A 22,799-nucleotide genomic window follows, 5' to 3' on the forward strand; every position below is an offset into this window, starting at 1 on the left:
GCATGCAAACTAATTAAGATATTCCAACCATGTTTGGCTTATGTGACACACTATTTAATGAAGTTTTTATGCCATTCAATCAGTTTCAACATGTGCGACTTTGGCGGTGCGCACAACATCCAGTATGTATTCAAGTTCTATCCACAGTCGGCGCAACGTGCCCGTGTTGCATGTCAACCTTGTATAGGGCAGTAAAACGGGTAAAATTTTCAGTCTTAGAGCGAAGGTATCTCGCTACGTTACGGCAAGGTCGACACGAGGCGGCCGCAATGAAAACATTTCGCCACTGAGACTGTGTCAGAGCAAAACACAACTTCGGCGTATGTGGGGAGCCGGGTAGCAGACTTCAGCAGAGCAACCAAACTGGGTCATGTCACCTTCATTATGTGACGAGAGACTTAACATCAGCTACTACTTCGCTCTTTGAATACCCCAGCAGTTAATCTCGTAAGGCAATCAGTCAGACGGATCGACGGCGTATATGACGTTCGCACTTGAATCCCTGATTGCAGCGCAGTGACGTCTGGCACAAGTTTGTTGTACATTTCCTGCACAGTACAGACAACAAAATACGCTGCTGGAAGAGATGGCTACCTCGCCTTAACCCTGACATTCCGGTGGACCGAGGAGGGCCTCCCTGGACTGCAGGCCAATATCGTCGAACTTCGCAGCTATACTTCAACCGTTGTACCGGTACGACTGGATGACGAAGAAGTGTGGTGAGCGGAAGGGGACACAGCACCTCCCAAAGTCGGCGTGTGTACAGGGTGGCAATTATTGAACTACGTGAAATAAAGTCGTCAGATCTTCTGAATGTTTTGCGTTATGATGTTCAAACTGAACCCTTGGCCGCTGGGCATAATGAGAATTGGCATGCGCATGCACGCAGTTTGGTTTAGCGACGAAGTCCACTTTCATTTGCGTGGGTTCGTCAATAAACAAAATTGGCGCATTTGGGGTACTGAGAATCCGCATTTCACGACCGAGAAGTCTCTGCACCCTCAAAGGGTGATTGTGTGGTGTGCAGTGTCCAGTCACGGAATAATAGGTGCGATATTCGTTGATGGCACGGTGACTACGGAACGGTACGTGAAGGTTATGGAAGGTGACTTCATCCCCAATATCCAAAGCGACCCTGATTTCGACAAGATGTTCATGCAAGACAGGGGTCGACCCCATCGAAGCAGGAGAGTGAATTCCTGGAGGAGCACTTTGGGACGGCATTCCGGCTCTAGGGTACCCAGGGGCCACTGACATGGGCCTCGACTGGCCGCCGTGTTTTCGGGATCTGATCACATGCGACTCCTTTTTGTGGGACCATATTAAGGACAAGATGTACAGCAATAACCCCAAAACCATTGCTGAGCTGAAAACAGCCATTCAGGTGGTCATCGACAGCATTGATGTTCCGACACTTCAGTGGGGCATACAGAATTTCGCTATTTATCCGCGCCTGCAACGGTGCCAAATATATGGAACATGTCAAAACCTAAATCCGAATACCTGTAGTGACGTTTACGTGTTGAATAAAGTGTGTGCGCGCCGTTTTTGTATCCTATTTGCTTTTTTTTCATATAGTTCAATAATTTTCGCCTTGTATGAAGATAAGCGTTATTCCAAATGATTTCCCGTAAGTTCAATACAGGCAACGGCCCTACCGCAGTGTATACAGCGGTTCCCGTCAGATCACCGAAGTTAAGCGCTGTCGGATGTGGCCCGCACTTGGATGGGTGACCATCTGGGCCGCCATGCGCTGCTGCCATTTTCCTGGGTGCACTCAGCCTCGTGATGCCAATTGAGGAGCTACTCGACCGAGTAGTAGCGGCTCCGGTCAAAGAAAACCATCGTAACGACCCGGAGAGCGGTGTGCTGACCTCACGCCCCTCCTATCCGCATCCTCATCTGAGGATGACACGGCGGTCGGATGGTCCCGATGGGCCACTTGTGACCTGAGGACGGAGTGCTAAGTTCAATGCACGCACCGGCATCACTCACTGCCGCAGTGTCGCGGTACAGCCGGTGACGGTGCCATCGCAAGCAGCCAACCCTCAGTGCATCAGACGGCTGGTACCAAGTATACGATATCAGTTGCCTTGAGCGAGCTTAAGGCCGCTTACGACTTCTAGCGGTTCCTTAGCGGACGTTGACAAACTATGGCAACCACTTGTCAAGGCGCAACCTGTATTTTTATTGGAAATAAATAATTTTGAATCTTCTTTCACTGTGCCTAGTGGCGAGCACGGGTCACTACCATCCTTCCAAGGAAAGCTGGCGAGGGGCCAACTGGGAGAGTGCCACGTCCAAGACCAACACTATGTACGCCCTCCCGGTAGTCGCCTCTTGCACCTGCGTCTGATGTGCCAATGGCAGCAACGATTCTTTTACTTAAATTACTGAGCCGGCCGGGGTGGCCGAGCGGTTCTAGGCGCTTCAGTCCGGAACTGCGCTGCTGCTACGGTCGCAGGTTCGAATCCTGCCTCGGGCATGGATGTGTGTGATGTCCTTAGGTTAGTTAGGTTTAAGTAGTTCTAAGTCTAGGGGACTGATGACCTCAGATGTTAAGTGCCATAGTGCTTAGAGTCTTGAATTACTGATGTGGTGACAGGCGTTTGGCAGACTCTTTGACATACGCCCTCATAAAGAAGTCCATCGGTGTACTGTCAGGAGACCGAGGAGGCCAAGGAATTGGACCACCGCTGGTCTGGTGGTGAGACCTGACCGATCTCGTCTTGCTCTGCGGTCTTCCATGAACTATTCGGCACACACACGTTGCACTATCGAAACACGAGGTCCCAAACGAGAAGCATTTCCCCGGATGAATGCTTCACATTCTCTCATCCCAATACTGCGCCTTCTTTCAAACTCCCTGATTTGACGGCACTGTTCACGCATACGTCTGCAAGGCATCCTGCACGTCTGCTGAAGTCATACTGACCCATTACTGCGATTTATATCGACAACGAGAGCCGCAGGCACATTTTACCGCTAGGTGGTGTTGCGTCGCAATATCGATGTTGATCTTGAGCCCACGAGCCGCCGTGGTTCAAACATCATTTCTGCAGAACATATTAACGTACATGTCCTGTGAATATGAACGTCCTACCTCTAGACGTTTAAAGTGTTCTGTCTTTCATGAACATGAGTGTACCACGTAACACCGCCTGTTGCCTTGACAACGGCCTCAGCTCGGCGAGTTTCATAAGTTTCTTAGGTACGCCACATCCATCTTAAGGCACTTATTGGAGTACCCTACAGTTCACAGGACTTTGTCATTTTGACGTTACACGCCCTTATCGAAGACCGTAGGACCTAGTGTCGACTTTCATCTACATTCGATACTGGATGGTTCCGAAGCACCATACTGGATTCTGTAATTTCGTATCGTATCGTGTTATGAAAGAACGTCATTTCAAGGCAGTCGCTCACTGCAGATTTATAAGAACACGCCATTCTTGATACGATTTGTTGTAATTAAACATATCATAATGGCATATTGGCGGTTAAAGTTTTCATGAGTCCTAAATTAGAATACTGAAGGCAAGCTTCCGCTAGGTGTTCGTGGTGGGTGATTACAAGCGTTGAGTAACGGACTGTAAGGTATCTATAAAGTATATTCGCGTTCAGCTGCATCTTCAGTTTTTTTTCTTCTTCAGGTTTCTCAAAGTTTCTGGGCTACGTTATGAAGTTCACAGAATTATGCTCCGTAACATTCGCTGTTATGTAAATATAAGAGTGCCTTCTCTTTCTCTCTCTCTCTCTCTCTCTCTCTCTCTCTCTCTCTCTCTCAGGAGGGAACTGACATTGTCAACAATTTAGAAATTAAGTATGAAACACGAAAATCCGAATAAATGTTCAAAACCTGTCCATCATCTAGTAAAAGAAACTACCACTCAGAGTAAAAAACCATAGAAAAGAATGACACATTTGCAAAAGAATTAAAAGGCGACTTAGTCTCAGCTATCTATATAGTACAGAAGAAAATTTACGAGCTAGATTTCGTACAACCCTTCTTTGTCAGACAAAAATGTCTTCAATTGAAACACATCTTTCACTACCGGTATGACGTTTTTCGTAATTATGCTACAACAAATTTTACCAATACCTACCCGTTTTCGGGAGATTCTCAATGTTCTGAGACAGCTTTTACTCATTAGACGTAAGATAAATGCTGGTTTAATTCGAATGCTGGAATGGATATCCATCCTTTGTAATTACAGGTCATGATACGTATTCGCCTTGGGTATTGTGAACCGAAAGCTCACGAAAGTCGATAGGCAGCTCTTTTCGTCTATACAGCGTGTGACGCCAGAATGGCGTCATGTTTCACGAAGTTTTGTGAACATTAGGTTACGTCTCTCACTGACGATGAGACCCTGTGTGCAAGGATGTTGACTGCTGAGCCAAATAGTCCCAAACATCTTCTATGGGATTAAGATCGTGTCATTTAGTGGACCACTCGAAGCGCCATTCTGCGTCTCAGTGTTCATTAAACCAAGAACGTATGAGTACACACGCCAGTTGTCACCTTGGAAGACGTGAGCGTCCATAGCATATCCATCGCGAAGATGTAGAAGAAATGGCGACTCTTGGCCACCAACAATATTGAAACAAAAATCCCGGTCCATGTTCACGGTAAACTGAAGGAGTCGGGCCAAGTCGTGGTACTAAAAACACCCACAACATTTTGCAGGATCACCTGCGATCTGAACTACAACCTCCACACACAACTGCAGGCTAACCACCTCACTGGTGCGACGGTGAACCGAATGGCTTTGTATTGTTTGAAAAGAGGCAGAATCGCAACCTCTCGGACCTCACTACACATCTCGGTCAGCTGTTGTCAAATTTCTGTATTGTTTGAAGCAATGGAGACGTGCTGCTCCAAATGTCCACTGTATTGCGCGTCGGCATCCGCTAAGCCCTCTTTGCTAATACAAATGGGTGGAAGGTGGCCTGAAGGTTTGTCGTCATGGGAGTCTGTATAGGCAAGCAAAAGATTAGTTTGAATAAATACAGGATGTATCAAAAAGAATCATCCAATTTTAAAAAATCATAACTATGAGGTTATTTCAGATATGTGCGTGAACAACGTACAGTAGGAAAGAGCAAACTCCCGAGTTTTATATGGTTCCCACTAGATAGCAGCAGTGTGCGACCACTTCAGTTCTAGTGAAAATGTCGGGACGACAGAAAGCGTTTTGTGACCTACGTTTCGCGTAATGCGGGTCAGTAATAACAGTTCAGCGTGACTTTCTTACTAGATACGGTGTGGATCCTCCTACAGCACAGAGCACTAGACGATGGCATGAGCCAGCCGCTGTGGCCGAGCGGTTCTAGCCGCTTCAGCCCTGAACCGCGCTGCTACTATGGTCGCAGGTTCGAATCCTGCCTCGGGCATGGATGTGTGTTATGTTCTTAGGTTGGTTAGATTTAAGTAGTTCTAAGTTCTAGGGGACTGATGACCTCAAAAGTTAAGTCCCATAGTGCACAGAGCCATTTTTTTTTTTTTCTTTGCCGAGAACACTGTTACAGAAATCATATATCTCGATATGCTTGAGAATTATCTTTCCCCACAGTTGGAGACTGATTCGAACGACTTCATTTACCAACAGAATGGGACACCACCACACTGGCTTTTGTAAGTGCGGGAATTTTTAAATCGAAGTATTACTGAACGATGGATCAGTCGCACTGGACCAAATGATTCAACCTTACATTACTTGCCTTCAAGGTCACCAGACCTGGCTAAATGTGATTTTCTTGTGGTGTTTATAAAAGTCTCTGTTAATGTGTCTCCATTACCAACAACAATGAACGAACTGAGTCATCGCATAACAGCAGCTGTCGAAGCTGTCACTCAAGACATGCTCGCTGCAGTGTGGGAAAAATTTGAATACCGCATTGGCATATGCAGTGCATCTCAGGAGAATCATATTGAGCACCTATGAAAAAGTATGGAAAAAAACTTTTTGGGTTTACCGTTAATCAAAAAACAAAATACATTGTATATGTTTATTGGTTTCGGAAATACAGACATGCCAAATCGGATGACTCTTTTTGATACACCCTGTATATTGTGCTCAACTTATTCTGAAGAACTGCTACACTGTTGACAACTTGTTACAGCCGTGGCAAACAATAGACAGAGACCAGAGGTCTCTACATACACTAAATGTTCGCCGGTAAAGCTATCAACAACTTGGAACAATGGTCGGCATCAACTATCAACAAGGAACTCACAATATAAGCACGGAAATATAATCAGAAGACTGCTGCCCAGGTGACTGCCGCTTATAACATTGTGCAGTGTATTGTAGTGTATTGAACTGGGGACCTAGAAACGACGGAGAGTCTTCGTTCCCGCCGTAGCCCTCAGTGGTACACAACCCCACAACAGGCTATAGCAGTCTACTCATCCCATCGCCTCCCCACAGCGAAATCAGGGTTATTGTGCGGTTCGGCCCCCAGTGGACCCCCCCCCCCTCCCCCCTCCGGGAACGTCACATACCAGACGAGTGTAACCTCATATGTGTACGCGCACATGGAGACAATGTCTGCGCAGCAATCGCCGTCATAGTGTAATTGAGGCGGAATACGGTGAACCAGCCAGTATTCGCCGAGGCAGATGGAAAACCGCCTTAAAAACTGTAAGCAGACTGTTTAGGTTTTTATGTTGGTAACGCCACGCAGCGCTCTGTATGAAAATCACTGACCGTGCTGTGTGCTGTCTGTGGCTGGATGGACCCATTGTTGGAACATTTGCTTGTGTTGTGTTGGGCGCGTACTATGTGTAGTATCGTAGGTGATCGATGCTGCAAGAGCCAGTGCCTCGAATTCCTACGGGCGCCGCGAGCGGCGCCGCAACCATCGTTGGCAATGAAAAACCTCCAGGCCGCGTACCAACGAAGACCGCCTAAATAAAAGATTCTAACTACTGAAAGGCATAGTTAGCAAATGAAAGATTTTGATAGAGAACAAACAATATATTTACCTTAATAGCGTTCAAAAGTCATTATACTATATATATTTCCTTTTTCTGACGGACACACGTCCAGATCGTCCGCTCGAAACTGGCATCTCTCTCCCCACATCCACCACTGCTGGCGACTCTCCTCCAACTGCACAACGCTACGCGCTGTCGAAGAATCGGCTTACCGGACAAAATATTAGTGACCCCTTGGAAAAACGAACTCGTCGCTTCAGAACACTGTAAACTGTGTAGAACTCGTTCGAGGTCATAGTGCGACGGACTCGGGAAACATTCCACGTGGGAAAAATATATCTAAAAACAAAGATGATGTGACTTACCAAACGAAAGCGCTGGCAGGTTGATAGACACACAAACAAACACAAACACACACACAAAATTCAAGCTTTCGCAACCAACGGTTGCTTTATCAGGAAAGAGGGAAGGAGAGGGAAAAATGGTTCAAATGGCTCTGAGCACTATAGGACTCAACTGCTGAGGTCATTAGTCCCCTAGAACTAGTTAAACCTAACTAACCTAAGGACGTCACAAACATCCATGCCCGAGGCAGGATTCGAACCTGCGACCGTAGCGGTCTTGCGGTTCCAGACTGGAGCGCCTTTAACCGCATGGCCACTTCGGCCGGCAAGGAAAGGGAAAGACGAAAGGATGTGGGTTTTAAGGGAGAGGGTAAGGAGTCATTCCAATCTCGGGAACGGAAAGATTTACCTTAGGGGGAAAAAAGGAGAGGTATACACTCGCACACACACACATATCCATCCGCACATACACAGACACAAGCAGACAGACACAAGCAGACATAATTCTTACTTATGTAGTCAGGCATAGGGCTATGACAATGACTCTCTATGTTGTGTTTCTACAGACGTAGGTAGCATTAATATTAACAAGCACTAGTGTATTGTTGGCTGAGGAGCTGGAATCACATCAGTGGAATCAAACTGTTGCAATGTTCCAATGTGTAGACGAGTTCGTTTTTCTAAGGGGTGACTAATATTTTGTCCGGTGAGCCGATTCTACGACGTCTGATACGGCAAACTTCGTGCCGACACGTAGCGTCTCATCTGCTCCTCCAGCCTGCGAGTTCTTTGCCATGACTACGCAGTTCCAATGTCCTACTGATGTTGCGCAATGGAAAGGCACTCGAGAAGTATTCGGGACGACAGCGGTTTAAAATCCCCTTTAGGTTTTCTGTGATTTTCCTAAATCGTTAATGCGAATGCCTGGATGGTTCCTTTTAAAAGGCACTGCCAATTTCCTTCCCTGTCCTCGGCCATTCCACGTTTATACTGTAAGTAGGCTGTTTAGGTTTTTATGTTGGTAACGTTACGTAGCATTCTGTATGAAAATCACTGACTGTGCTGTGTGCAGTCTGTGGCTGGTTGGCATTGTTGGAATATTCGCTATTGCAGTGTTGGGCTATTGGATCTGAACAGCGCGTAGCGTTGTGCAGTTGGAGGTGAGTTGCCAGCAGTGGTGGATGTGGGGAGAGAGATGCCAGAGTTTCAAACGGACGATCTGGACGTGTATACTTCAGAAAAAGGAAATTTCTTTAATTGGATGTCACAAATTTACGTATATATTATGACTTTTGAACGCTATTAAGGTAAATATATTGTTTCTTCTCTATCAAAATCTTTCATTTGCTAACTATACCTATCAGTAGTTAGTGTCTTCAGTAGTTAGATTCTTTTATTTAGCTGGCAGTATTGGCTCTCGCTGTATGGCAGTAGTTCGAGTAACGAAGATTTTTGTGAGGTAAGTGATTCATGAAAGGTATAGATTATTGTTAGTCAGGGCTATTCTTTTCTAGAGATTACTGAAAGTCAGATTGCGTTGCGCAAAAATATAAGATCAGAATAAGTAAAGAAAGAACAGTCTGAGTACGTTCAGTTTTGCTCAGCTGTTTGAAAATCAAATAACGTAGACGATTACCAGCACAGTCATGCTTAATTTTTCAAAGGGGACGTTTCAATGCTTGCCGTCGACTGGACGTTAAACAATAATTTTCTTCCTTTTTCAGTTTCTTAAGGATTGCGCAAGCCATAACCTGCCACAAACACCGCAACAACATAGCTACGAAATTTTTATCAGTTAAAACGTTAGTTTCTTTGCTCTACTAGTCTCGAAACATTGCAAACGGACTCAGGATGATTCAGTAACCAATGAATCTAGTGGTCCATAATACACACGTTTCATAACAGATTCGGCAATGCATTACATTGTTTCTCTAACCAACGGAGTCACCGTGGCAATAAACTTTAAAACAAGCTGATCCAGTGCGAAGCTTAAGGCTCCTGTTGTGAGTTCAGTGTGCTTATGCCAATATTCTCTTCCGAAAAAGCAACATGAAATCGTTCCAATGTGTACAGCGTTCATTTCGTCACGTCTTTGAAACAGTACCGCAAAAGATTTTATACAAATTATTCAATGTCGAACTTACACTGATTCACGATGTCTTTGCCATAATTCTTACTTATGTAGTCAGGCATAGGGCTATGACAATGACTCTCTATGTTGTGTTTCTACAGACGTAGGTAGCATTAATATTAACAAGCACTAGTGTATTGTTGGCTGAGGAGCTGGAATCACATCAGTGGAATCAAACTGTTGCAACAAACGTTTGGACGTAAAAAGAAGAAATATTTTGAAATCAATCACTTTGACGTACTAATATTACACAACATCAAGCTCTCATCAAGACAGGTACGCAATATCAGAATGCGACAAATGGCTCCTGAAGCTACCTCCCAACCCGCACATATTACACAGCAACGGAAAATGAACAAGCAATACCTTCCTAGAAGTTTGTAGCCTTATTATGTACCAGCAACCTAACTTAAAGAAAATCAAAAGATTCTTCGGTATAGTCTAACAGACACTATTTGTCACAGGCTACGGAAGATGAGGGGTTTTTCCCCAAATGCGAACAGACTGTGACTTTTCGAGAATGCTTTTAGCGTGGAAGAGTCCTCAGTGTCTGTCCCATAATGTCATAAAAATTTTATCATAATTAATTTGTTAAATATGGTCACAATGACAAGGCTGTTATTAGCTATAGATCTGTCTGAACGAATGGCTGATTGGCCTAAATGATTTAGAAATTTCAGGAAGTGCTCTAAACTTGTGAAATCTGGGAGTCCATCGTGGACCCTGGTGGAAAGAAATCAAGCGGGACCTAAACGAGGAGCGTTATATATATTCCTGGTTTTCACAGTAGGACGATTTCACCGTCTTGTGTTACTATCTTGAAAAGAGGATATGAGGTGAACATTAACAAAAGTGAAAAAAGAATAAAGCAGTGCAGTGAATTATATCAGGTTACAGCACTACAACACATTAACTCATACCTGTCACATTTTTTTATTTTTGCAATCTCTATATTACTTCCGACTTTAAAGGGATGCAGTGGAAACGCAGACAATGTCAGGGACCTTGCATTACGTCGCATTCAAAGACATTGTTAAGAGCGCCTCACAACCACTGTAGACTTCTTCAAAACGTTCAAATGTGTGTGAAATCTTATGGGACTTAACTGAAAAGGTCATCAAAATGGTTCAAATGGCTCCGAGCTCTATGGGACTTAACATCTGTGGTCATCAGTCCCCTAGAACTTAGACCTACTTAAACCTAACTAACCTAAGGACATCACACACATCCATGCCCGAGGCAAGATTCGAACCTGCGACCGTAGCAGTCGCGCGGTTCCGGACTGGGCGCCTAGAACCGCTAGACCACCGCGGCCGGCCAAAAGGTCATCAGTCCCTAAGCTTACACACTACTTAACCTAAATTATCCTAAGGACGAACACACACACCCATGCCCGAGGGAGGACTCGAACCTCGGCCGGGACCAGCCGCACAGTCCATGACTGCAGCGCCGAAGACCGCTCGGCTAACCCCCGCGGCCACTGTAGACTTGCGAGGCCGAGCAGGCTGAGAGCAGAGTTGCAAGACGAACGTAAAGTGGCTGAGTTAGCGTACACGGTATTAAGTGCTTTGTCGATGTGGTATCCGAAGTATGGCGTATTATGAATTCCCGGGCATTTATATGGGCCATCGTACGATGAATAATCTCGAAGAAATGACAAAATGGATTGGCGGACGAAGGATACAGTGTGATCAAAATTAATACAAATTGTTCGTTGCTGGAAGAAGAGCATATTGCTAATTATTGTTGCCACAAAATCATTACGTCGCGCCAACTGCAGCTTCACCGCAAAGTAAGACTGTTTCAGTTAGCAGTTTAGATTTGTTGAAAACTCAATAAACCAAAAATAGCATTTAGTATTAATGATACTTCCAAGTTATCAACCAACAGTAAGATAATTTTCCTATCGTCATTATTAGCGAGTTCCAGATTATTTAAGGACATATTATTTACATACAAGAATTTAAATGCACTAGCTACCGAAACTTAATTTTTGCTATTTCATGAAAAGAGAAACAGTAATAAGTAACTGAAGTCTTTGCTTCATTTAAATTCTGTAATTATCTGAGGAGGAAGTTAAGTGCATATTAAGTGACTCGAAAATATTGGCAGAATGAAGTGATATATTGTGATTAACAAAAGTGATAACAATTTATGTGATTTATAAATATGATGTGTGGTCTTGGTTCCCGTAATTTCGGCGTTGCCAGAACTGATTGGTGCTATTTTATGAAATCATGCTGAACTTAAGTGTTGTAAAAGCTGGTATGGAATATTGATTAATCGTAGGTATTCCTTCACATAATATGGTGACAGTAAATGTTATTGCGAAGAATTGACTGCTTCACGTCCTGCTAGTAACCAGTGTTGTTTTTCACTGGTTCTCCGAATACAAGTCAGTAACTGTTATGTAACATAATTTTCAAAACAACGTATGGAAGATCAAAACTTTTGCTCAGTCATAAGCTGGCGACCATACACACCCATTCAACATTTAATATTCCAATCAGTATCAGTTACGTAAATAATTACAAGCTCCACTAACTACGCATAAATAATTAACTTCATTACACTTGCTTTCGATCGTTGTGCAGTATAATTATCTGTGCTTTAACGATCAGTAGTACACTCACCGGCATCCTTTGGTCAAATTATTTTTCGGAACAGACGCCGTGACTTGAAGTTAAAGAACATTGGGTCACACGTGTCATTAATATATCGAAGGGTGTTGGTCGGGTCACAAAGTGATACTAATGACAAGAGATTACAAAATGACACACTAAAAGCAGTAGATGACATTTGTTCTTAGGGCCGAAAAATAACTGACGATGGCGGAAGTGATGGGGACATAAAATTCAAACTGGCAACAGTAAGAAGAGCTCTCCTGAAATAGTAATATATGTTGGCATCTAATATAAATGTTTTAGGAAGTATTTTCCGAAGTGTTTGTTGGCCTTATCTGGAAGCGAAAGGTAGAGCACAAACAGTACAGACAAGAAGAGAGAAAAAGATTTTTAATGTAGTGCTACTGAAAATATTGAAGATTGTATGGGAAGATGGGATAACTAATGAAGAGGTGTCGAATGGAAACGAGGAGAAAAGAGCGCTATAATACAACTTGAGCAAACGAAGGAACAGTTTGATAGTATACATCTTGGAGTTTCAGGGAATAGTTAATTTGGTAATACAGGGAAATGTGTGAGGTAAGCATTGGAGAGGGGCACCACGGCTTGAGCACAGTGAACATGTTCAAGCGGATGTAGGCAACTTCAATTTCTTCAGTATATCTGTGACCCTTTTCCAAGCGTCAAAAAGACCTGTGAATATCCGTGCTACCCCTCTCCGTAGATGTTCAGTATCCCCAGTTAATCCTATCTGACACACACTTGACCATATTCTAGGATGGTTCGCACGGGTGTCTTGTAAGCAATCTCGCTTGAAGACTGACGTCATTTTCCTTCTATTATTTCAGTGGGCCGAAGTCTTTCACCTGCTTCTCCTATTACTGATCCGGTGCTGTTATTCCATTTCGCATCACTATAAAGTGTTACATCCAGTTATTTGTATCAGTTGACCGATTTCAACTATGACTATTTGACATTGTAGTCTACATCTACGTCTACATTGCAAATCACATTCAAGTGCCTGGCAGAGGGTTCATCGAACCACTTTCACAGTTCTATATTATTCCAATCTCGTATAGCGCGCGGAAAGAATGAACACCTATATCATTCCGTACGTGCTCTGATTTCCCTTATTTTATCGTGGTGATAAAATAAGGGAAATAAATCCCTATGTAGATCGGTGTCAACAAAGTATTTTCACATTCGGAGGAGAAAGTTGGTGTTTGGAATTTCGTGAGAACATTCCGTCGCAACGAAAAAGACTTTCTTTTAATGATTTACAGCCCAAATCCTGTATCATTTCTGTGACACTGAAACACGTATGTAACATAGCAGCGATGGCGAGGCATTGTAGCATCTGTGACCAGAGAGTATGCGCTTGACCGCGCGAGTGTTGCGAGCGGTTCTCAGTCTGTTAGTCTGTCGTTGCGAGTCTGTCAGTTCAGTCGTTGCGAGTCTGTAGCTCTGTCTAGTTGAGAGCAGTACTCAGTCTGTAGTCGTCATGCAGAGCGGTCGGTCAGTAGTAGCAGCCTAGTGCGGTTGTGTGATGTAGGCGGTCGGCAACACTGGTCAAGATGAGGAATAAGGTATACTGTTAATTAATATAATCATTAGATAATGAAAAATTTTATTTATTGTAATTATTCTCCAACAAGTCTCCCAATAATAACTTTTTTATTTCAAAAGCATTTTCTCAAAAATTTAATTTTTTATTGAACTAAAGATCTCGTTGCACTTCCCATTTCATTCCACTTCCTTTGAAGAAAAATTTCACTAGAATCACAAAAAAAAAAGGAGAATATTATTATTTGCAATGCAGTTCCTCCAAGCGGTGCGCAACAACAAGAGCAGATATGTGACATCCATTTATTCTGAGGTAAGACTTTAATTCTGATTGTTTTACACAGGGCCAAAGACCGATATTTCGGTTTAATTAAATTTTCTTATCACTGAATGGACTTTAATTTTTCATCAGGAATTTATATTTGAGTCAGATTGCGTATTTCACATTTTTGTTGCCATTGTCAGTACATTTGATTGTGGGCAGGTTACGCATAAAGCCATGTCCATTAGCATTCATAATTAAATATTGTCATATTTCTTTCTTATAAAATTACGGTGGGGAGGTTACACTTGGCGACACCCAGTCCAGGATCGTATTTCGTTGAGAGTCTTTTGAACAACAGTCAGATATCTGCTCTTGTTTGCTTAGATATAATTAGGATTTAGCGCAACGCTTTTAATAATATTGTGACTTTCTCTCTACAGGTCAACGGCAATTTGTTGCTTTGTTGTATTTGTGTGTTGCTTTTGCATTGTGCTTATTTATTTTTCTGAAAAATTGTGACTATTGTTAAAATGCCGCGAAAGACTGTGAATAGTGTATCGCGAGGTATTTTGAATGAAATTACCGACTCGAACAGCGTGACCGATAGTAATTGTGATACGCAACGTAATGATGACAATCCTCCGTTCACTAACAATCAGTGCATTCCAACCACTAATGATGACTTTCACCTTAATGATGAACAAACGAACTCAATTGTTTCGTCTGTTAACTTGACGACAATTGATGACGCAGAATGCTCTATTGTAATGAGCGCTGCAGAGCTTAACACACCCGATTTGGAAAACCCAAGTAACGAACAGACAAATTTGTCTAATGAATATGAACAGATCACACAAAGTAGGGCGGATTTATTTAATTCCGAAACAATGACTGATAGTGTACATTTGACTGGCAAACCTTTTTCTAAAATACAGAATGACCAAATGGTCACACAAAGCGCGACAACTGCAGGTACACCATTAAACAGTACTGAGAATGCAAATGCTACGTATGATTTGAATCAATTTATGGCAATAATGCTACAGTTTAAGAACGACCTTACTGCAAATTCCAAACAACAGAACGAAAAATTAGACAAACAAAGTGAAGATTTTAAACAACTCAGTGAACAGGTCAAACAACAGAACGAGAAACTTGACAATAATGACGAAAATCTCAAACAACTTAGTGAACAGGTCAGACAACAGAATGAAAAATTAGACGACAATTCCAGACAGCTTAGTGAACAAATAAGAGCCGTTGCCGCGCAGTGCCATGACACTAAGGAACAGTTGCGCGTGGAAATTGAGGCTTGTTCACGAAAAAATAGCGAAGAAATAAAGTCTGTTGCGCAAGAATTAAGGGAAATGCAGACAGCCGCAACAGAAACACTCAGAGACGAAATTAGCGAAGTCGCTAAACAATGCTCTGAAAAAGCTACACATTTACGGGACGAGTTTAAAGCAATAACGGTAGAACTTTCGCGCACAATGGACGCAAAGATAGACGCGAAATTCGAACAGCAGAGCACTCAGATTAACGAGCGCTTTAATCAGCACATACAGAACAGTGATACGCGTTTCCGCAAATTTATTCAAGATCAAAATAAAGTCAAACGTCAGGTTATGGAAACAATCACTGCACAAAGACAAGAGGACAAACGTAAAATGTTCGCGAAAGCGAAGACGTATGTAGACAATAATATTACTACAGTGTCCGACAAAATTAATACCATAGAACAATTGAACGCGGAGTTACGGGATGAAATTTCTGATCTTAAATCAAAAACAGATACACACACAGTAAATATTCAAACAGTGACAGATAGATTCGAACAATTAGATCTAACACAGGATTGTGATGTTATCAAAGCTGATGTTAAAAAACTGAGCGAAACTACGCGTAAGTTGCAAAAACAGGTTAATGCGTCCGATTCTAAAACCGATGATCAGGCAAAAATACTGACAGAAAAATATGATGAATTGGCCAGTCGTATTGATGCTATCGAAAGTGCTAATGACAATAAGTCAGACGATACTGCACCGGTGTCATTTAACCAAACACCTGAATTTCAAAATTTACAGCAGACAATTAATGAGATCGATTCATCTAACAACACGTTACGTAGGAAGTTATCAAATTTACAACAAGAAGTAACAGAGATGAAAAACATTTCAATTAATAACATACCACAACAGACGCCACTTTACGGACATTTGTCTGACTCACGCAGCGTGTATAATGTGAACAATTTACAGAGACTACGCGAATTAAAATCCGAAAAGCTACGCGATTTGAAATCCGAAAAGCTACGTAACTTGAAGTACGAAACGACACAGACGAACAGATTCACACACAAACCCGAACGTGTTATTAAACCGAGTGACGAGAACGTAGATTTCGAGCAATTTGCATTTGTAAGAAAATGTAAGGAACTTAATAATGACAGCGTACAGGTACACGATGTGCACTGTATACGACAATTTGTTTTTGTACTTACACCGCTATTGCCTGTAATGCAGAAGCTAGCTTTGAACCTGATGCGACAATTTGCTATTGCATTTTCATCAGCATTGCGTGTAATGAGGAAACTTGAATTAACGTGCTTACAACAATTTACCTTTGGAATTTTACCGCCATTGCCTGTAACACAAAATCTAACATTTATTTGCAGAGCGTAAATGACCTCAGGGGATTCATTACGCTTTAATGAATATGTGCCGTAGCGAGCATAGGGCCCCGAGCTGTAGTAGTGCTGTTTCATCTTTAGTTTTCTGCACTGCTGCCTTTTCTTCTACTATCCTTTATATCTATCCAAACTGCTCTTTAACTATTGCTCTACCTAGTATTAAGAAACAAGTAATGAAAACCGGATATGACAAATATTTTACCGAATGTGACAATTTTCAGTAGGCACTCCCGTAATGACAACTACCGCCGTAATTTTAATTACAGATAAAATCGTAATCATCAGTATGTATAAAATTAACAGCAAGCGCATTTTTGGTAACAATAGACCTTTACACCACAATAGCATGAAAGTCAACCGCTTAGCATACCTAACCAACAATGCAGTCTACAAGGTCAACCAGGCTTTAATGTTCCGCCGCGTGCACGTATAGTCCCTGATACAACAAATAGTAACGTACGTCAGCAGAGAAACAACTATGTACAAAGAAGACAGTATTTCAATTCCCATCGCAATACACCGTATAGGAACGAATATCACGACAGACGTAAAAATAACGAGCACAATTTTCAGCGTACATTTAATAACAGTCGATCTTTTCAGCAGCAACAACCTTGGCAACAACATATTATGATGAATGAAACAGACAATAGGTGTCATCCATAGCGTAACACGTCATTAAGAAATAACAGAACAGTTCATATAATGGATATGCCACAACATTCTCCCGTAAATAATAACACGTACGATAGATTTTAACCAGATACAGCACAGATTGCATAATACAGTAACGCAAACATTACTTTTGACACGCAGAATTTTGCTCACGAGAATGTTATTTGAAACATGCTTTGTTGAATGCACCAGTTTTATCGCACCCAGATCTTAGTAGAAATTTTTCCGTTGCCACTGACAGTTCCAACACCGCTTTAGGCGTACACATTTTCCAGGAAATTGAAGAAGATGGTTCAATAGTAATCAAAAACATCGCATTTGCAAGCCGCATTCTGTCACCTGCTGAACGAAATTATTCTGTTACAGAATTGGAAACATTATGTGTTGTATGGGCTTTCACGAGATTTAGGCACTTTCTTTATGGCAGACATACCACCGTTTACACAGACCACAGAGCTATACAATTTTTGCTTTCAGCTAAATTTACTCACGACAGGTTAAGTAGATGGAAACTTTATTTACAGGAATTTAATTTTACAATTGTTCACATTCCCGGCACACAAAATGTTATAGCAGACGCACTATCGCGTTCTCTCGGCAACAATCAGCAAGACGTGGCAACCAACTTCTGTAAAACAAATTTCAGTGTCATGTACATTCAGCAAGTTGCATTTGAAAATTTTATTTCATCGTCATTACAGGACATAGCACAAGAACAAAATAAAGACAATGTGTGGAAAGAAATTAAACACCTTTGGCTAGATAAAAATAATGTTACGATTAGAAACCACTACACTGTACGCAATGACATTCTGTTTCGCCGCTCTCATCCTGACAGCAACAGCTGGTTATTATGCATACCTGACGAACTGGTTAACAAATTAATTTGGTACACTCATTTAAGTTACGCACATTACGGAGCAAGAAAATGTTTTCTTATACTGAGACAGAACTGTTATTTTGCCAACATGGATAAACGTATACGACGAGTTTTAGCGTCTTGTAAAATTTGCCAGAAAGCTAAATCAGACACCATTTCACATATTCCTCCTTTATATCCCATTATACCTGTTAAATTAAGACACATGGCCGCAGTAGATATTTTTGGTCCGATTCCCAGAACTAACAGAGGTTTTTGCTACATATTTGTCGCTGTTGAGCTCACTTCAAAATTTGTTACTTTCACTCCGTTACGCAAAGCTACTGCTAAAACTGTTTCGAAAGCATTTGTAAAACATTTTCTATCTCATATAGGGCATGTAATGAAAGTAATTTCCGACAATGGATCACAATTTCGTAGTAGTATATGGACACGCATGTTACGAGCTAGAAACATTTCTCCGATTTATATATCCAAGTACCACGCTTCTTCGAACCCCTGTGAAAGATTAATGAAAGAAATTGGTAAGCTGTGCCGAATATACTGCCACAAAAGACATATTGATTGGGATACACACATACTCTCATTCCAAGATGTAATTAATTCCATTCCAAATGAATCCACTATGCTATCTCCGACTGTTATACTGAAAAACGTTGAACCACCGAACAAAATTAAAGAATTAATAGAATTTCCCAAAAGTCGTCGCCTACGACACCACGAAATAATTGACATTGCGCTGAAGAACATCAAACGTGCCGCAGAGCGCCGGAGAAGACAGCAAAAACAGGTTTGTAAACGCCGAGACTTTCACGTTGGACAGAAAATATTAGTGCGTACACACTATTTATCCAGCAAATTAAAAGGTAAGTGCAGTAAATTTGAACTTCTATACGCAGGTCCATATCGGATTCGCAGCATCCCTCACCCCAATGTTGTACACGTCGAAACTTTGAGAACCAGAAAATCGAAAGGCAATCACCATATCTCAAACATTAAACCGTTTATTGAGTGAAACCACTGTATGATTCAACACACTATGATGCCATTTACTAATGCAATTATTTCACGTGACTAATTACTGATGATTATCGCATTTTTTCTTGGCAAGTGCCCGGCAAGGTAAGGTTAGCAGGTCGCTTTTCTTGTCGTTACACATCAGACCGTGCACATTTTCCATTTTTTTTGTGTATGTGACTGTACTCCAGTTTTGTTTGTATGGACTATGAAATAGTTAAGATATAACACACACCAGTTGACTTTGACATTTTTTTTGCCTTATGACATCTCAACATCGTGACTGTTTCACATTTTTTGCTACTGCATTGTATTATTCTGTGTACATTTTTTCGCATCCGAACACTGTCAATGTCCTGGACATATTACGTTTTCTGTCATGTTATGCTGTATGGTTAATTGTGTCACCATAAACCAGTCATTATTTAGTGGGTATATGTTTTAAATGCAGGACATTAATCTTTGTTCATCAATTTCAGAAAGGAATGATGATTCTAAGAAATAAATTTAACATAAATGGGAATTTCACCTACGGAATAAACGAAAGGAGATGCGATAACTTTATGAGGAAGAGTAAATGGATCAGGATTAACAAACATTAACAAGAATATACTATACTCATCGAAGAATAGCAGTCTTAACTAATTTTTTCTTTCAGAATACAAGGTGATTGATGCAGGCTGTCAGAGAGAACTACACATCTTAGTTTTAGTGATGAAATATGCTAGTGATAAGGAATAGTTGTATAACGAGTAATGAAGTGATTTCTTTTTGCAGATGATAATGAATACTGATGAATAATGATGAAGGATATGATGTTATGAATAATGAAGTTTTTCTTTACAGGTGATGATAATAGTGAAGTTATGATGATATGGATAATGAAGTTTTCTTTACAGATGAGGATAATGTTGAAGTTGTGTATTTATGTTATGTAGTTATTTAAGTATTTGTTGCAGTTTGCTTTGACAGCAGGTGTTACATTGCATAGTAGGATGACTGAAAGTTTTGGAAAGGACAGCTATGGAACACATTTTTATACACATTTCACTACCTGTTAATTCGAAGTTCACTACTTTTCAGCATAGTGTGCGTTTCTTCTTTCAGGTCAATAATCCGTTTTTGTATTTTTTCCAGGAGAAGTTTTTCATGACACTTACTAAACCTGTTACTTATTATACCTGTTCTAGTACTTGCATTTTTATATTTTATACCCATTTGTGTTTATCATTTATAAATGTGATCACATGTACTGCCTTGTTACATAATCTTGCTACAGCTGACTCATGACGAATGACGTTACCTATCCTCATTTGCAGCAATAGGTCAAAAGCGAAAAGTATTATGCCTCAGCAATTAATTATCGATCCCAACGCAATGCATTGCTAACGAAAAACATGTATTACCAGTCCCACATAATGTCACTAGTTTATGATAATTCTGAATAATACTGATCAACTCTGAATAGCATGTCACTTGATTAATGACCTCTTAATGAGACTATATTCAAAATGATGCTTTGTCACTAGCTAATAACTGCCACTGTTTATTGTAATGTTACCACTTATAATGCCTGTGATTACTAATGATTTGCCTGTAATTAACTGATTTTAATAATGACTTTGTAATGGTCTGAATACTACTGAAGGAGGAACACTGTTTATTGTAATGTTACCACTTATAATGCCTGTGATATTAATGATTTGACTGTAATTAACTGATTTTTAATAATGACTTCGTAATAATCTGAATAATACTGAATGATGATTCTATTCAATACTTGCTGGCCACTGAGTGCCAATAATTAATGTCACTCCACGAATTGTGATTAATTATGCCATTGATTAGCTCTTGTTTCCGATGCCATACTTTGTTATTGGAAATGAATGTGACTGTTTCATAATGCTTTGTAATTAGGAAAAGACTAATGATTCTTAATAGATTGGAATGACACATAATTAATTAACTATGGTACTGTTTAATAATGCTTTGTAATTAATTAAGGCTAATAATTCTTACTATATTGAAATGACAAATGATCAATTAATTAACTGTAATTAGACAAATGATTAATTAACGACAAATGATTAATTAACTGTAATTAGACAAATGATTAATTAACGACAAATGATTAATTAACTGTAATTAGACAAATGATTAATTAACTGTAATTAGACAAATGATTAATTAACTGTAATTAGGAAAAGGCTAATGATTATTGGAATGACAAATGATTAATTAACTGTAATTAGGAGAAGGTTAATGGTTCTTAATTATACTCTGTAACTGAAAAGAATGCGATTATTTCATAATGCTTTGTAACCAGGAAAAGAAGGCTACTGATTCTATGTACAACAATTAATGAACATTTTTCTGTAATACTACATACTTGGTACAGAAATGTTCAATAACTGGGCTATGAATGCCACAAACTATTAATTAAGTCTGTAATTGTCAATATTATGTGACTTGATGTCCTTCACCTCATAAGCTGACTACCCTGAATTACTGCAATGTCCATTTGTCCTGTTTATCCCAGTGATCATGGAGCACTATATTTGGTTTTGCACTAATTCTACGTTGGTGTGCCTTGTAAGAGTGTGGTGTTGACACGACATGCTGTCCACCACCATGAGCGATGAAGACATTATTATGGTCCCACTGTTTGGTGTACGTAATGTACTGCCAAAATGAAAACATGGAACATTACTACGACAGTTCAGTGTCTTGGCTACACTGATAAATTCTGATGGGAAAAGATCTTCAAGTTGTGTCACTTGGTGTTGTACTACTGTGGAAAGATATGGACTTTCAGAGCAGCTGTGTGCAATCTAAAGTGCTACAACCATGATGCAATCCTTCCCTTTCCTATCCTGATTCTTGTCACATAAAGAAAAAATTTTTTTGGTAACATCATTTATGTTCATAGGTTATACATTTTTCGATTCGCTGAACTCCAATGCGAATACACTTATGTCACTTGTCAATATAATATTTTTGCCAGTCTGTTTATTTGTTCTGAATATGCTAAAGAATTTTTTCAGTGCCTGTGCACTTTATCTGTCAAAAAAAATTGTATATACTTTTCTGATTTGCTACTATGTTTTGTACTCACATTTTGTCTTTGTCTGATATATTTTGTACTTAGTGCGTGTGCACAACATTTACTTTATGTACTACATCTAATTATTCTTGCCAGTCTGTTTATTTGTTCTGCATATGCTAAAGAATTTTTCAGTGCCTGTGCACTTTATTATCTGTCAAATAATTTGTATATACATTTTTTTGATTTGCTACTATGTTTTGTACTCACATTTTGTCTTTGTCTGATATATTTTGTACTTAGTGCGTGTGCACAACATTTACTTTATGTACTACATCTAATTATTCTTGCCAGTCTGTTTATTTGTTCTGCATATGCTAAAGAATTTTTCAGTGCCTGTGCACTTTATTATCTGTCAAATAATTTGTATATACATTTTTTTGATTTGCTACTATGTTTTGTACTCACATTTTGTCTCTGTCTGATATATTTTGTACTTAGTGCGTGTGCACAACATTTAAATATTCTGTAAGTTGTAGAATTTTGTTAATTAAAGAAAAATTTTGCCGCGCTTGGCAAGTCCAAATGACTCACCATCGCTGCCAAATTTTTGCCCCCCCAGTGG

At 40.5% G+C, this 22,799-nt stretch overlaps 1 pseudogene; it reads left to right on the forward strand.

Annotated features, from left to right (window-relative positions):
- Positions 1–1,644: 1,644 nt before the first annotated feature.
- LOC124614473 lies at positions 1,645–1,762 on the forward strand (annotated as a pseudogene).
- The last annotated feature ends 21,037 nt before the right edge of the window (positions 1,763–22,799 follow it).

This window comes from Schistocerca americana, chromosome 4, assembly GCF_021461395.2.
Source record: "Schistocerca americana isolate TAMUIC-IGC-003095 chromosome 4, iqSchAmer2.1, whole genome shotgun sequence".
Classification (NCBI taxonomy): domain Eukaryota; kingdom Metazoa; phylum Arthropoda; class Insecta; order Orthoptera; family Acrididae; genus Schistocerca; species Schistocerca americana.